This window comes from Lepidochelys olivacea (genome assembly GCF_965140295.1).
Source record: "Lepidochelys olivacea isolate rLepOli2 genome assembly, chromosome: 6".
Taxonomy (NCBI): domain Eukaryota; kingdom Metazoa; phylum Chordata; order Testudines; family Cheloniidae; genus Lepidochelys; species Lepidochelys olivacea.
The window spans coordinates 4943199-4960665 of record NC_140416.1 but is presented as its reverse complement, the minus strand read 5'-3'; the positions used below and the strand labels follow the sequence as shown (position 1 = coordinate 4960665).

The 17467-nt window shown below is 52.2% G+C and overlaps 1 pseudogene across 1 annotated transcript in view; it reads right to left on the bottom strand.

The window, feature by feature from the left end:
• Window positions 1-7712: 7712 nt before the first annotated feature.
• Window positions 7713-17467, bottom strand: part of LOC311522572 (integrin alpha-D-like) — a 33108-nt pseudogene continuing 23353 nt past the window's right edge. Inside the window, exons 14-28 of the transcript XR_014714695.1 lie at window positions 15875-16032; window positions 15549-15703; window positions 15251-15382; window positions 14559-14632; window positions 14157-14298; window positions 13641-13754; window positions 13014-13093; window positions 12773-12856; window positions 12543-12621; window positions 12187-12294; window positions 11862-11945; window positions 11600-11713; window positions 11292-11384; window positions 11005-11114; window positions 7713-8125 (exon numbers count right to left, since the gene is read on the bottom strand). The product of XR_014714695.1 is annotated as an integrin alpha-D-like (transcript). The remainder of the gene's footprint in view (window positions 8126-11004; window positions 11115-11291; window positions 11385-11599; window positions 11714-11861; window positions 11946-12186; window positions 12295-12542; window positions 12622-12772; window positions 12857-13013; window positions 13094-13640; window positions 13755-14156; window positions 14299-14558; window positions 14633-15250; window positions 15383-15548; window positions 15704-15874; window positions 16033-17467) is intronic.

Sequence of the window (17467 nt, the reverse complement as noted above, 5' to 3'; positions counted from 1 at the left end):
TCTAGGCTTAGTTTCAAAGTTACAAAAAACAGGAATAAACCTCCCACCAGCAAAGGAGAAATTCACAAGAATAACAAAAGATAATCTAACACGCCTTGCCTGGCTTTTACTTACAATCTTTGTAATATGAGAGACTTTTAGGATGGTTTATAGGAGAAGGAGTTTTCTGACCTGATGCTTCTCTGCTTCCCAAGAGAACACACAAAATAAAGCCTCCCCCTGCTCAAGATTTGAAAGTATCTTATTTCCCCATTGGTCCTTTTGGTCAAGTGCCAACCAGGTTATTTGAGCTTCTTAACCCCTTAGAGATAAGGAGGAATTCTAGGCTACCCTTTGCTATATGGTTATACCAGGGGTGGAGGCTGACAGCTCATGACCCCCCCATGTAAGAACCTTGCGACCCCCTGAGGGGTCCCAACCCCCAGTTTGAGAACCCCTTGGGTTAGTTCAAATGTACTGAGATACTTGGCTTGGTTCAGGACATCCAGCATGTCATCAGTTCTTGGCATGGGGTATGCATCTGTTACAGTGACAGCATTGAGTTTTCTATAGTCTACACAAAATCTAACAGTGCCATCCCTTTTGGGGTCCAAGACCACAGGGGAAGCCCACGCACTGTCAGACTCCTTAATCACCCCCAGGTCCAACATGCTTTGTATCTCAGCCAAATTTGCTCCTTCACCTTGCCGGTGGCCCTGTAAGACCTGGAATGGGGAGGCTGAGCCCCTTTTGGCAGGATTCTATGGGACAGCAAGTGTGTCCTCCCTGGTTTGTTGAAAAATACCTCACTGTACTTTTGTGGCATTGACAACACTTCCTCCCTTTCGACTGGTATCAGCTCACTACAGATTTCCATGCTTTCCTGGATTGACCCATCTTGGCATTCAGCCATCAAATCAGTGAGTGGGTGTGCCACAGTTTCCCCTTTGATACAACAGGTCATGTTTACCCCGGCCACTCCACTGTGATAGGCCTTGAGTCTGTTTACATGTACCAATTGGAGCACAGCATCATCAAGGGGCTTTTTAACTTTATAAGTGTCCTCACTCGCCACTTCCACCACTTCAAAGAGCCCCTCCCAGGAGTTTTGCATCTTGAACTTTTTTGCAGGGCTGAGAACCATGACCAAATCTCCTACATCAAAAGTGCATTTACAAGTATTTTTGTCATACCACGCCTTTTGCTTGGCCTGACTGCTCTGGAGGTTGTTTTGGACAATTTCCATCATGCCTTTCAACTCCCTCCTGAACCTCTGGACATACTCAGTCACGGGTTCCTCCCTCACCATGTTGAATCCTTCCCAGGTATCCCTGATGAGATCAAGAGGTCCCCCCACTTTGCTCCCATACATAAAGTCAAATGGGGAAAATCCTGTGGACTCTTGGGATACCTCCCTGTAGGCATACAGCAGGAAGGTCAATAACTCACCCCAACTTTGGCCCCTTTACTTGGCATACATCCCCAGCATGGATTTTAGGGTCCCATTGAACCTTTCCACCAGCCCATTGGCCAGGGGGTGGTAGGGGGCCATCTTAATCTGTTTCACTCCACACACCTTCCATAGCTCATTGAACAAATGCGACATAAAATTTGCCCCCCGATCAGACAAAATCTCCTTAGGGAAGCCCACTCTGCTGAATATGGTGAGCAGGGCTCTTGCAGCTGTCTCAACTTCTATGTTAGACAGTGCGATTGCCTCAGGATACCGAGTGGTGACGTCTACTACCACGAAGATATACTTGTTCCCCCTCTGAGTGGGGCCTGACCTAGGACCCACTATGTCCATTGTCACCCTTTGGAACACCTCTTGGATGACCGGCAAGGGACGCAGCGGAGCCTTCTGGGGTCCCCCCGGTTTCTTCCTCTCCTGATACACTGCACAAGTCCTACAATAATCCCTCACATCATTCTGTATCCCTGGCCAGTAGAAATTTCTCCTCAGCTTGTCATAAGTCCTCTGTACCCACAAGTGACCAGCAAAGGGACTGTTGTGTGCTACCAGCACTAATTCCCACCGGTGTTGGCTGGGTACAACCAACTGCTTATAGGTTTGACTGGGGCCTCAGTTTTTCCCTACAGGGTCCTCCCTATAAAGTTTCCCATCCTCTTAAAAAAACTTCTCCCCTCCTTCCCTTCTTGGAGTTCTCTCCGAGATACACTTTCTTATGTTCTCAAGGGAGGGGTCAGCCCTTTGTTTAGCTGCAAATTCCTGACAGACAACCCTTGAGATAGTGTCTCTGTCTCTAGGCACTGACTGCATCTCTCCGGCCCCCGGCGCCTGTTGTCTTCAGTTGCGTAGAGGCCTGGCTCTGCCTCTCTTGTACTTGGAAGCACCCCGCCTCCCACATTGTTGTGTCAAGGGGACCCTCCCCCACCTCCTCTGTGGGTTCCAAGGTCCAAGGGACTCCCTCCGAGTCACCCACCCCTGTGTTCCCTGGGGCAGGACGTGTTAACTGACCTACAGTCATCAGCTGGAACAGCCTCCTCACGGACAGGCCATTCTCTCTCCTCCCACCCTGGGAGCCCCTCACAGCCTTTCTTCATGCTGTGAGTTACCACATGAACAGGCCTAGTTTTGCTGAAAAAATCATATCCCAGCAACATGTCCGGGGGGATGTCCTCGAGCATTCCCTCCAGTAAATCACCTTCCATACCTTCCCACTCCACATGAACCTTTGCCAGGGGTACAGGGAACCTTTGCGGCCCCACCCTCTTAATGTGGGTCATCTGCCCTGTCAAAACACTAGCGTCTGGAACCACACTTGGTCGAACCAGAGAGAACTGAGCTGCAGTATCCCTCTACCCCAGTCACTCCATGCCATCAATTTTGATAACCTTGATGTGTTCCATGGGGCTTCACCAGCCCCATGTCCACCAAGCTGGTGTGATAAGAGGTAGGAGTACCCTCTGGGGTCTCAGGGCTGAGGGTAACTAAGCTAACATGGGACAAGGGAGGTTTACTCTCCTTTAATTTGGGACAGCTGCTTTTCAGCTGTCCTGGGGAATTGCAGTGAAAGCACCTTCTGGGATCCCCTGGTTGTCCAGGAGTCCTGAGGCGAGTAACAGGGGAATGGGGAGGTGAATGCCCAGCCTCCTTTTCCCCAGGGGCAAAATGGTGATTTTGCTTTTCCCCAACCCTGTACCCCCCTGCCAGTGGTTTACGTTTAATTGCAGCTTGTATTTGCTCATAAAAGTCTGCAGACCCAGCTAATTCACCCACTGCATTTACCTTTTTGTCCCACAAATACTGTTTTACATCATTGCTGGACATATTCAGGAATTGTTCCTGAGTAACCAAATCACACATTTCTTCCAAGCTTGTAATGCCTTTTCCCCTCATCCACTTATCTAACAAATCTCTCATTTCATTTACTTAAGCCACATTACTCAATCCAGATCCCCTCTTAAGACTCCTGAATTTAACCCTGTAGGTTTCAGGTGTAATCTGAAACTGTTTCAAAACCAGTTCCTCAAGTTTACCACAGTTTGAAGCATCATCAATAGGCATCTTACTGAATATGTCCAGAGCTCTGCCAGTCAATTTTGCTATCAATATGGTCATCTTTTCATCTTCAGGGATTGCATGGGGGGTGCACAGTCTCTCAAAGGTCATAAAATGTTCAGCAATATCACTGGATCCATCATACTGTGGATACAGTCACTCCCATTTGTGGATTTTTGGGGACGTGGAACAAGCAGCTGGAGGGTTTTGTCTCTTCCACTCCATAACAGCCAGTTCATGCTTCTGGGCCTCAATCTGGGCCTGTATTTCTCGATCTCTCAACTCCAGGGCTCTTTTTTCCCTGGCTGCCTCTGCATTAATTTCCATTTGTTTTAATTCCATCTGTCCTTTATGTTCATTTTCTTTCTCAGCCATTTGCAACCTGTGCAGTTCTAGCTTTTTCTGAGTCTCACTCTCGCTCATGCTGCTGATTTTCCTGCTTCTATTCCCTTCCCCGAAATAAGCTAACAGAAAATAACAAACCAGTAACCAGTTTGTCTGTTCTCCAGCCACCACACCCAAAACTCACTTAAAATCACTACCAGTATCTCAGAGCAATCAGCTGTGCACAGATCCTGCTCGACTATGCCACTGTGACAGGTTGGATCGCAGAAACCTCATGGGAATCGCTGCCTGATGTGCTGAAACTACCTCTGAGCCCGTTTTCCTTGGCAGCTTGGGACTTCAGCGCCCTGCCTGATTGTGCCAGGCATGCTAGCCTGCTACAAACACAGACCCAGGTCTGAACAACATCCCCCAAAAGCTGCAGGCTTAACTGAAAACAGCTTAAGAAGTGTTCCTGTCTCCAGCACTCAGGTGCCCAGCTCCGAATGGGGTCCAAACCCCAAATAAATGCATTTTGCCCTGTATAAAGCTTATAGAGGGTAAACTCATAAATTGTTCACCCTCTATAACACTGATAGAAAGATATGCACAACTGTTTGCCCCTGAAGGTATTAATACATACTCTGGGTTCATTAATAAGTAAAAAGTGATTTTATTAAATACAAAAAGTAGGATTTAAGTGGTTCCAAGTAATAACAGACAAAACAAAGTGAATTACCATGCAAAATGAAATAAAACACGCAAGTCTAATCCTAATACTGTAAGGAAGTGATTACAGAAGGTTTCAGAGTAACAGCCGTGTTAGTCTGTATTTGCAAAAAGAAAAGGAGCACTTGTGGCACCTTAGAGACTAACCAATTTATTTGAGCATAAGCTTTCGTGAGCTCACGAAAGCTTATGCTCAGATAAATTGGTTAGTCTCTAAGGTGCCACAAGTGCTCCTTTTCTTTTTGTGATTACAGAAGAAATCTCACCCTCAATGATGTTCAAGTAAGCTTCTTTTACAGACTAGCCTCCATCTAGTCTGGGTCTAGTAGTCACTCACACCCCTGTGGTTACTGTTCTTTGTTCCAGTTTCTTTCAGGTATCCTTTGGGGATGGAGAGGCTATCTCTTAAGCCAGCTGAAGACAAAATGGAGGGATCTCCCAGGTGCTTAAATAGACTTTCTCTTGTGGGTGGAGACCCCCTCCTCTCTCCTATCCAGAATTCAGCTCCAAGATGGAGTTTTGGAGTCACATGGGCAAGTCACATGTCCGTGCATGACTCAGAACTTTACAGGTGGCAGCCATTGTTCACATGCTACCTTGAACGCCCCCAGGTAGACTCCTTATGTAGATTGGAGTCTTCTAAGGTTCCATTGTCCATTAAGTGTTTCTTGATTGGGCACTTAACTCGCAAATTCCTTTCTTAAGAAGCTGACCAAATGCCTTACTAAGGCTACTCAAAATCAAACAAGTATTCATAGTTTCAAATACAAAAATGATACATGCATACAAATAGGATGAATATACTCAGTAGATCATAACCATTGCAGAGATATGTTACATGGCATATGTAGCATAAAACATATTCCAGTTATGTCATTGTAGCGGGGTGGACACCCACTCAACGCCAGAGAGGTTAAAACAGCCCTGAGAGAGGGCTGCTGCAGAAGAAAGGCAGCAGGGCTGATTGGGGAAGCAGCCTCAGCTGGGGGGGCCATGCCCCAATCAGGGCCCAGCTGACTCTATAAAGGCTGTAAGCCAGAAGCCCAGAGAGACTCTCTCTAGCTTCTGAGAAGGAGGGACCTGGCTGCGGCGACCTAAGCAGAGTACCCAGATTAGAGCAGGGCTGGGGAAGGGCCTGAGGAGCTGAGGAGCTCCAGCCAGGAAAGCCCCAGTCTGCGGCCTAGCATTAGGCCCAACAGGTACTGGAGTTGCAGGGGACAGCCCAAGGTTAGACAGAGGCAGCAGGTCCAAACCCAACCTGGCCTGTGATGAGTGGCTCATACTGCAGTCTGCCCCAGGGCGTGGAGGCTAACTGGTGACTGGAAGGAGCCTACAACTGAGGCGAGGTAGGGATAGTGGGTGGGGGGTTCCCCTGGGAGAGGGAGACCCAGAACTGTGGGGTACTGCCAAGGGGAAGCACACAGTGAAAGGGGCACCGGGGTCCTGGGAGGGACACGGGAGCCAGCAGTAAGGCGAGACACTGGCCTGAAGAAGGTCCTCTTGAGGCTGGTGAGCTAATTCCTGGAGATGACCAGCAGGGGCCGCCGCCGGTGAGTCTGTGCCTGGTTACAGTCATATATACATTCGTAAGCATATTTCCGTAAAGCATTATGGGGTGCAATGTCACATGGTGGTTGTGATTACAACTTGAATACATTTCATTCAGACTGTAAAAGGAAACCCTGGGCAGACTAGGAAGTGACTAAAGACCAGGAACTGAGAATTTATCCAAGGATATTTCAGTCACTGTCATTTTCCCAAGGGGAATCAAGTTCATCCTCCTGCCCTGCCCCAACACACAATCATCCGGCTAGGCTGAATGCACAAGAGCAGTTTGGGTGCTCTAAAACCCGTCTCACTGTACTTTTGTACACTAAGTATTCCCTAAAATGTATCCCAAAAGCCTCCAGCCCCAGACAGAACTTTGATTTAGAAAACTCACAAGGCTCTGTACTAGGTGCACCAGGGAAGACACATCAGCAGGATGGGAAATGGGGGAGAAGGGCAGTTTCCAACATTATTCTTGGGCATCCTTTTTCATTTTACATAGTTCTAGAAAGAGAAGGAGAGAACAATCCCTGTGGACTAAAACTAATGACGATTTACTATATGGAGCACTTTATGAATGCTTGTCACGGCCCTCCAAGGTCTTTGTTATGGTGCAAGGAGACCAGAGGCCAAGTGACCAGCTCAGCTTTACAGAGGGGGAAGCAGAGGTGTCGAGTGCGGCTGGAAGACTTGCTATTTAAAAAAACAAGAGCTGCTTTGAAAAAAATGTCGTGATATTTTATCATTAAGGAGGCACAAAATGAACCCACCAGCCCTCTACCAAGAGGATGGATGGGAATTTAGGAACTTTAATGAGACTAACTGGGAAACACACTTCTCTAGGACCTGAAAGCCCATAGTAGGCTTGAGGAATGACTGTGGGTGAGCATACACCATGGGCTGCTTAGATTAATTACGTCACGGCAGTGATGACATAGGCCTTATAGCACTGAAGTGCCTGAACTTCTTGTCTTTCCTGAATGGCACAGACATTATGTCACACTGCTTAGTGGACACAGCATTCCGACAGCGGTCACGCCAGTGCCAAACACCGAGAGAATAGAACCCCTTTATTCCCATGTGAGAGTCCTGTTTACACATCTCTGGCATGCCAGGGTACAATCCAGGCTAATGAGCAGCTCTGTCACCCCCCGGCCCTGCAGCCTTGGGTGTCTTACAAAGTCTCGCCAAAATAATTCCCACCTGGGCCACTCACAAATAGCCTAAGAGCATGCAAGCCAGCCCTGAGTGTCAGTGTGTAACTGCAGCCTGTCAACCACACCTGGGTTACACTCTGGCTCTCACCAGCCTGGGTTATACAGCAGGGTGACCCCAACACACACCCAGTCTTAGATTTTCTCCCAGAAATCTATGTCCTGTACTGCCCAGCCCTCTCCTGGACACTACAAATTATATTAAGTCCATTATTCCTGTAAGATTATTCCTGTGCACACAATTTACCACCTCAAAACAGAGTTACCCAGATACTTCAATTCAAACACACTAAACTAGATAAAACAATAAAACAAGTTTATTAACTACAATGAGAGATTTTAAGTGAATCCAACTAATGAGGAATAAAAGTCAGAAATGGTTACAAAGAAAATAAAGATGAAACATTTACTAGTGCCTAACTTAAACTATATCCTCTTCAAGCAAAGTTTCTCACCACATGCTTTCAGCTGCCTTCCAGATCAAACTGTGTACATCAGACCCTCTTCCTCAGCATCTAGTGAATACTTCCTTTCTCTCTTCAGGTGTAGTGAATGCCATGGACAGGGAAGGAGGGGTTGTCCCTCCTTTTTATAGTTTCAGTTCCACTGTTGAAAAACATTTCCAGCTGTGGACTAGGACACACAGAGTTTATGTGGAAGGATGTTCACAGCTGGCTTTTCCTCACACCTTTGAGCTTCCTTTGTTTCCCTTCCTTCTTGATGACGGTTTACTGATTAAATGCAAATTCAGGCAGGCACATTCCTTTCTCGATACCACACCTGGTTGCCAACTTCTGCATGAGCAAGGCTGTGGGGTTGGGAACACGGGTCAGTAACATAATACAGGGAAATCTTATAAAACTTTACATACAATGTTGAGACACATATCTTATCAGGACAATACTGATCAACAACTTGTGAGTTTTCAAATTATAACTCTCACAAGGCATACTTTGTACAAAGATTATTACAATAGTACGTAGGGTGTGAATACAGGAATGTATTTGGTCCCAGCCTCATTACTGCATGTGGCAGGGAGTTCCTCAGGCTAAACCTGCAGGACAGAGACATTTATTTTTTCCTTTTCAATCAGTTTTAAAAGTGATTTCATTTCCTTGTGTGGTGTGGAAGCTTGGACAGCACAGCCCCTTTCACTCCCACAAACACACACACACACTATTTAGAGACAGTTTGAAGTGACCTGAGACTTCAGACAAGACAGGTGAATGACTCTGAGAGCTTGGATTTATTGGAAGTAACCCAGTAGCACCTCAAGGCCCCGCTGAGATCAGGGCCCCGTTGTGCCAAGTGTGGCTCAGACGCCGGCCAAGAACCGGCCACCATTGTGCCGAGCGTGGCTCAGATGCCAGCCGAGAGTGGGCCTCCTGCCCTAACCCACTAGATCCCACTCCCTTCCACAGCTCCTGGGATAGAATCCAGGAGTCCGGGCTCCCAGCCCTGCCAGGGATGCTCTGGGTGGGAGATTTCAAGTTCAGCAAGGGGCATCAGGATATGGATCCGGAGTGTCCCACATAATGCTGCCCCCTGGATGATTTTTAATTGGCCTGCCCAGTTTTTGTCCTGCCTTGCCTGTTGCCAGTGAAAAGATTTAATGTATTGGGGTTTGATGTCCCTCCGCCGGACGTGAGTATGGACAGCCACCCGTGCAGTGAATTTGTATCTACCATGCAAGACATGTGGCTGGGAGCGCAGCTGGCCCTACTTAGCCTGCCGAACCACGGCAGCTCCTCTCAGCGCCAGGTAGTGAGCTTCACTCACAGCTCACCAACAGGGAGGGGTAGGTGCAGGGTGGGAGAGGCAGGGTCTCCTGGGAGGGGACGCTGGGGGGAAAGCTCCCTCCCGGGCTGTAGCTCCTGTGAGGCGCCAGGTGTGGGGGCTCATGATGGGCAAGGCAAGGGCTCCCTGAGTTACGTGTCAGAAAGAACAGCTGTGGTCACAGCTGTGGGGAAAAGGGCCAGAGCCTCACCCCTGTTCACCATTGAACATCTCTTCTATTCCCCAAAGTGAAGTGCCATTCATCCTTTATGCATTTGTTAGTTTCTCTCCAGGGCAGGAGAATGCCGCTCTGAGGATCTGTCATTCCCTAAGAGAACATAGGAAAACCTATGCAGAGGTTTGGGGGTTTTGGGGTCGTTTTTGTTGCCCGCTCACTCCGTGTTTTAGCTTGGGACAATGAGATTTTTAGTGGTAATTGTCAGCAATCATCAGTTTCACCGCGCACTCCCCAAAACCAAGGGAAAACATTTCTGTCAATCACAATCAAAACACGCAGCTAGACAAAGAAAGAAAACTGTTCCTGGAGAATTTTCTAATGTCCCACCTTATTGTCGAGAAAACTTGTGGCCGTGTGGGTGTCACTGGGGCTGCTTTCAGGATAATTACATTGTACAATTTGACATGTGATGTTGACAATTTGTGTTTTTAAAGGTTATAAATAGGCTTGGCAGAATTCTTTTTTAAAATAGTTTCCATGGACAGTACTGTTTATTTCTGATCAAAATTTTTTGATTTTTATTCATTTAAATTTTTAGTTGTGGAAAATTACTGGGGGCGGGGTGGGGGGAATCAAACCCAAATTCTGTAAAGACAACAAATGTTGATTTTAAAAAGTCACATTTTATAACTTTTCAAACACAAATTATCAACATCTTGTGTCAAAATACACAAAGTAAATAGCCTTAACTCCGATATGTTCTCAAGAGGAAAATTTCGATTATTAGCAATGGAAATATTTTGCCCCCAGTTTGCCTGTGTGTGATGAATTCAACATTTACCAGTAAAAATCCAGTCCTTCCAAGCATTGTTATAAAGCTTTACCTTTCTGAATGTCAACCTCGACTGCTACTAAATAACAATCTGACCGTCACATATGGCCTGACCCCAAACACACACGAATTCCCACAACCGTGATCATTTAAATTGATAAAAATGGGGGTGGGAAGCTTAAACCCCACAAATTTCCACATCAAAATGTAAATCAATAGAGTTCTAAAAAAATGCCTGTGAACGTATCCTCAGTGTGCGCCACTAAAATGATAAAAAGGTTTATAGAATTCTGCCCAGCCTAATTTGAATAACAATTAGCTCGAGTTGGCACTCGGACCTCTTTTGTTGGTTGGGGATGGGTAGTGGCCGGTCTTTCTGCGTCTTGGAGGTGGCAAACATAAGGGGGTGGGGGTGGATCTGGAGTAACCCAGAGGGAGGCAAAGCTGGGGGTGGGTGTGCCAACATTGGCAACTCGTGCCTGTGGGGGAGGGGGACAAGGAGGGGGGCAGAGTGAGGGTGCCCAGCTTCAGCAATTAAAATTTGGGGGTTCTGTGACCCATCTAGGGGAGCGCATGGGGGAGGGGCTATTTTTTTGGGGCATCGGAAGCAGGGGGGTTGCCAGCGGTTGCAATCTGGGTCAGGCGAGACCCCTCGCCCTCCACAGCGTCCTCCATCATCTGCTTGTACTGGCGCTTGAAGAAGCCGAACTGGAAGGAGACAGCCGGGGGAAATGGTGAGAGCCAGACACACACAGGCCCATGGTCGAGGAGGAGGAGGGACAGGCTGTGGGAACCTCTGAAGGAAAGACCCTTGCCGCTTCTCCACCAGCTGGGAGAACCACAGGCCCCACCCCCAGGGTGATGGGCTGTGGGGGAAGGGGTCCAAGCCCTGCACCCTCACCTTCTAGAGGGCTGCAGTGATGAGAGCCAGCAGGATCAGGCCCCCACGCTGCTGCCCACGATGATGGGCAGGTTGTTATAGACCTCGGAGCGCTCCACCAACGTCTGCACCTGGAGGAGAGGAGGTGTGAGATGGGGACCCAGGAGTCCTGGCACCATCATCCACCCCTGCTCTAAATCCCCAGACCTCACTTCCTCCCAGAGCAGGGACAGGACCCAGGAGTCCTGGCTCCCAGCTCTAACCACTTGCCAATGCTCTCTGTAACCCGGGCGCAGTCACTCTGGTACCTGGCGCTGGACGAATCCCTCCTTCTGGGTGTATTTCTTCTCCTCGTATTCAATCCGGGCCTCGCTCACCAGACTCACTTTCTGCTGCTGAGTCTGGAACAGAGAAATTCACCGTCCCTGACCAGAAATGACACAAACCAGCCCAGAGCATTGTCCCAGGGGGACCCAGAGCAATTTACAGGCTGTTCACATCGGAGCAATCACTTGCCCGGCACTGAGATGCAGCCAGCTCTGGGGAGGGGCTCAGGGGCTGTTCACATGTGGGGGATTCCTCGCCTGTTGCTGAGAGGCAGAGGCACCTCTCGTACCTGGGAGACCCACTGGAAGCTGACGTTCCCTTTGATCACAAACTCCAGCGGTTGCCGCATTTCCAGGGAGGCGATTCTGCACCGGATCTTCTTACAGGTGGCCACGGAGCAGTCCTGGGGGCGGAAGGATATCACCGGGTAGGGCAGGGGGTGTGCAGGGGCTCAGCATAGCCATGCGGGTCTGGGTCTATCTATAGTACTTGCTGTCTGAGCTAGTGCAGAGGGAGAAGAGTGGCTGGGATCCGCACCGGTCCATACTCACCAGCAGGGGGTGCTCGCTCATCTGCTTCACAAAGTCCTTCGAACCCGGCATTTCAGCCTCACTGGTGCACTGAGCCAGCTCGGGCTGGGGAGGGAGACAGACACGGTGTTAATGGGGGTGGGAATGGGACATGGGGCCTTTCCCCTCTAGGGGGCACCAGCACCAATCTGGCACCAGGGCACAGGACTGGCTGGCTCAGGGGCTGGGGAAGGACCTGGGGAAGGTCGTTCTCCCCCAGGCAGCCTGTCCCAGCAGGGGCGCTGTAGGGCCGAGCAGGTGTCACTGGGCCCATCTCACACACACAAGGGCAGGGAGAGGCAGGTACCTTGGAGGGGACGACCTCAGAGGCGTCCCACACCCGGACCCCGCTCAGCTCCACGGGGAACTGGAACGTGACCGAGATGGGGACGCTTCGCTGCCGCAGGTTCTTGACCTGAAAGAAACAGACTCGCTACAGGGCACTGCAGGAAGAGAACCCAGGAGCTCTGATCCCCAGCCCCCGCTCTGACCCTCAGATCCCACTCCCCTGCCAGAGCTGGGGGTAGAACCCAGGAGTCCTGGCTCCCTGCTCACCCCCACCTTCATCTCTCCGTGCTCTAACCCACTAGATCCCATTCAACCGCTTCCACTCCCTCCCTCTTGCCCGGTCTCCCCCCTCACACTCTGTGCCGCCGGCCTCACCTCGTACCCATGTGTCACTGGCATACTTGTCCCTGCGTCCTCGACAGAGAAGTTGACGTACTTGGTCGACTCCTCGAGGCTGGGGGAGGAAAAGGACGGAAGGAAGGAGAGAGACGGGAGTGTGCTGGATGGGGCTGGAGAGTGGCGGTGGGTGGGGACGCTGTGCTGCAGGGGGCGGGGATGGGGGCTCAGTAGGGGGCACTCTCCCCTCTGTCTCTGCACGGACCTACCTGGTGAGGATGACGAAGATGCCGTACTTGACTGGCAGCTCCGCCCGGTGAATCATGCGCTCGGTGATGGGGCCGCCATTGTCACTGTGGGGAGGGGAGGGCAAAGGGGAGAGATGTGAGGAGATGGAGCCAGTTAACTGTGCAGGGAGGCTGCACCACAGGCCTCTGCATCGTCCTGCTCCATGCACGGCCCATTCCCACTGCCCCCCCACCGCACCCCTGGCCTGCACGGCCCCCTCACCTGCTGGCAGTGGCCGTGATCTGCAGCCTGTCCCCCAGGTCGGCCTCAGAGGAGACAGCGAAAGTGGCGACAAAGATGGCCTGGAAAACACACCGGGGTGGGGAGGTGAGAGAGCCAGTGGACTCAGGGCCTGGGGAACTGCCAGAGACTGTGGGGGCGGGGCAGGCACGGAGGACGGTGGGGGGCTTTTGTATGAACTTAGAACAAATGGTCCCAGAGCGGCAAATGGTGTTAACATGACCCTGTCCCTGTCCAACATTAAACAGCGTTAACCTGGTTTGGGGTCCAGAGATCTCAGCCGGCTCCATGCCATGGCAACACCCCATTCACCGTCATTTTAAGGACCCCAAATGAGGAAGGCAACAGCCCCGCTCTTTGTTTTTTTCTCCACCAGTGAAGCCTGATTTCCAGCCCCCCAAGTCTGGCCCTTGGCTTCCAGCCCCGGCAGGGCCGGACCCCAGCCCTGGAGTGATTTCAGGGCTCTATTTGCACTGATTCTCTGGGCTCCCCCAGGCACTTCCCCAGCACATCGTTTGTCACGGGCTGGGCTGACTCCTGGGAACTGCCCCTCTCTGCTCCCAGCTGGGCTCACCCCTGGGGAGTACACAGGCCAGGGCCCATCCCTACCTCGGCCCCGCTCCAGAAGATGGGGAGGTTGATGTGGCAGGTGCTGTTCCTTTGAGATTGTTCCTCTGAGCCCTCCGCCAAGCTGCACTTAATGGCCAGGGGCCTCCTGTTAGACTGAGCACAGGGGACCAGCCAGTGAGACAGAGGGCCACAGACCCCTGCTGAGTCCCCCATCTCCTCCCTGGAGCACAGAACCCCGTGCTGAGCCCCCTACCCGCTCCCTGCGGCACAGCGCCCCCTGCTGATGCCCTGACCACTCCCTGCAGCACAGTGCCCGCTGCTGAGCCCCCTGCCCTCTCCTTGCATCACGACACCACCTGCCAAGCCCTCACCCACTCCCTGCAGCACGACACTCCAGACTGAGTTCCCAGCCCACTCCCTCCTGCACGGTGCCCCCTGCGGAGCCCCCCACCTGCTCCCTGCAGAGCAGCATCCCCTGCCAAGTCCCCTGCCCACTCTCTGCAGCACGGCTCCCCACTGCAGAGCCTGCCCCTCATGCCTGGTGTGTTGGGGTACCTGGAGCAGCAGGACCCGGCGGTAGGACAGTGCGGCCGGGTAGAAGAACCGCACCATGGTGCTGTAGGAATTCTCCCCGCGGTTCTCGATGGAGACGGTGATGTTGAGTTCAGGGCTGATGCCCACCACCAGGGTGCTCAAGCTAAGGGGGAGACAAAGGGGTGAGCTTCCTCAGGGCAGTGCCCTGGCTGCTCTGTGAACTTCCTCTAGCAGTGCCCAGCCAGGGACCCCAGTGCTGCGAGCTTTCTGAAACAGTGCCCAGCCAGGGACCCCAGTGCTGCAATCTTCGCCACAGCAGTGCCCCCTACCCAGGATCCATCAGCACTGGAAATCCAAACTGTGATCAAGCTGGACGAGTCCCCCCATGGCGGGTGTTTTTGTGGAGAGGATTTGGTGACTTACCCAGAGAAATTGAAGGAGACTCCTAACTGGTCATCGCAGTGGCCATCCATGTCACAGTCCTTCTGAAATGGGAGCTGGGGGGAGGGCAGGAGGGCAGGGGTCAATGGGGAGAGGGCTGCAGCACCATCTGCCAGAGCGACACTGCAGGGACCCAGGGGCCCTCCAGTTACCCCAGCACCTCCCAGTCCCCTACACAGGGGACAGCTGAACCCATCATCTGCCCTGCCCTTGCTACCCACCCACTCACCCAAACCCCTCCTCCCCCTTCCCCTCCCGGCTCTGGCCAGAAAAAGTATCACAGTTCTAGGGGTGCCAGGGCAGGGGGCCTGCCTGGCTGGCGGAGGGATGGGGAACAGAGCGTGGGGCCTTTCCCCTCTAAGGGGCTCTGGCCAAAATAAGTTTTGAAAAATTTTCAGCAAAAATCATGTTTTTAGCCAAAAATATTTTGGTTTTTGGACAGAAATTTTGGGAACTTTGAGGAGAAGTTGGAATGTTCCCACCCAGCGGAGACAGGTCCGTAGCCAAGGCAAACTCAGCCTCCGTCTCTGTCGCCCTCCAGTGCCTGCACTCTGGAAGGGGTTTAGGAAGCTGCTGCTGGCTCTGAACTTTGCAGTCTCTCGCTTTGGAATGCCAACGTCACTGGTTCGATCCCTGCAGCAGACCCACCGCGAGGCCCGGCTCTGGCACCTTACCAAGCCTGCAGACACCAGTGCAGAGTCCTCGCTCAGGATGGGTTTGAGGTGGCTGGCAGCAGTGATGGGATCCCCCGTCAGGGTGTAGTTGAGATGCAGGGTGATGGGGGTCAGGGTGTCCTCTGGGCAGAGCTGGGGAGACAGAGAGACATGTCGGGCCCCTGAAGGGTAATGGAGGGCTGGGCGCTGGGTGGGACCCGGAGAGAGGTTTGTTCTCTGGGTGATTTGGATGCGAGGGGCAGAGTTGGAGGGGCAGACACAGTGGGAGGGGAAGAAATTAGGACTCCCCCACACTCACAGGAAACGTTATCCGGTATGTCTCACATCTCGTCTCAATGCCGAGCCGCAGCTCCCTGCTCAGGACAGGGCTGGTGAAGTCGAAGGTGACTCGGATATTAGTCCTCCCGGGGTCCAGGGCCAGGCTGTACTGGATGGTGCTGGAGATCCTGTCACCTACGGGGGAGGGGAAATGAGGGACAGAGAGAGACAGAGTGGGAACCTAAAGGGGAAATGGGACATGGGGCCTTTCCCCTCTACGGGGCACTAGCTCCAGTCCAGTTCCAGGGCAGGGAACTGGCTGGCTCAGAGTGCAAGGGAATGGGGGGTGGGGGGGTATGGCCTGACCTAGGCTGTCCATGGTGCTCTTAGTGATGGTAAAGCAGACCTCTGCCCTGCTGGCCTCTGTGTTGAGCTGCTCCTGCCCCTGGCAGTCGAAGGCCGAGGTTGGGATCGTGGGGGGCTGGAAGCTGATGGAGACCCTGACTCTGAGCACCGGCCGGGACCTGCCATGGGGGGAACAGAACCATCACCCAGCTGCTCTCTGCAATGGGGCCAGGACCCCTCCCTCCCCTGAGCCTCCCACCCAGCCTGGAGGTGCTCACAGCACCCCATGGAGACAAGTTATGGATATAGAGCTCTACTAGAGGAGATGCTGGGGGGCAGAGAAGGGAGCAGCCAAGCAGGGGCAGCAGGTTTGTATAATTTTTGGTGGTGCCCAGAACAGGTCCAAGTCCTGTCCTCCCCCACCCCCACCCCGCCACACACACATACCGGCCTAAGGCTCTGGAAGGGAGTTTGGGTGCTGGGTGTGGGCTCTGGGCTGGGGCAGAGCGTATGAGTTCAGGAGGGGATGCCAGTTCTGGGAGGGAGTTTGGGTGCTGGGTGTGGGCTCTGGGCTGGGGCAGAGCGTATGAGTTCAGGAGGGGGTGCCAGTTCTGGGAGGGAGTTTGGGAGTAGGAGGGGGTTTGGGGTGCCACACAGCCCCCCACCACCACACTCCCCGGACATGTGATGTCCTGCACCCTCATGCACAAATCCACAGTGCCCTGAACACCACCACCCCTGCACCAGCACTCCCCTGCCCTCAGCCCCACCTCAGCCAAGAGGAGCAAGGGCGGGGGAGGAACCGGGGAGGTGTGTGGGGCCAGCGGTGGAACTCGGACCCAAACTTTAGTGGAGCCGGGCCCCCAGGCCCGGAATATTCCTGGAGCTCGAGCACCACGGGCTCATGCAACTCGCTGGCCCTGCAGCAAAGCGATCATTGTGCCTTTCTCCAGTACAGAGACACACACACACACACAATGTATTGCTACTGTGTGCATCCTTGTCTAAACTACAGATAATTGAGCTTAATGAAGCGTGGCAGATTACTGGTTCTCATTCTCAAAATGTTGCTTCAAAGCCTCCCTGCTTCGATATAGCCCTCATTGTGCCCCTCCAATAGCCATGGTATCTGGCTGCTCAAAATCAGCCGCCAGGTGATCTGGCTCAGCACTCCACCCCAGGCAAGCTTTTCATCCTTAGCCCCACAGGCAGCTCTGACCATTGGAATGTTTTCCTCACTAAGATCTAACCTTCCCTATAGGCATCGCCAGCCTGCTTTTAATGTGTCAAAGGCACATTCCACAGTCACTCTGCATCTACTCAGCCTGCTGTTGAAGAGCTCCTTGCTGCGGTCCAGGCTTCCCATTTAAGGCTCCATGAGCCATGGGAGTAAGGGATATGCTGGGTCTAGCAGGATCATGATGGGCATTTTAACATCCCCCACTGGAATCTTTTGGTCTGGAAAGAAAGTCCCTGCTTGCAGCTTTCTGTGCAGTCCGGTGCTCCTGAAGATGCGTACGTCTTGCACCTTCCCAGACCACCCCACATTGATGTCAGCAAAACACCCACAGTGATCTACAGGTGCCTGAAATAACATGGAGAAGTGCCCCTTTC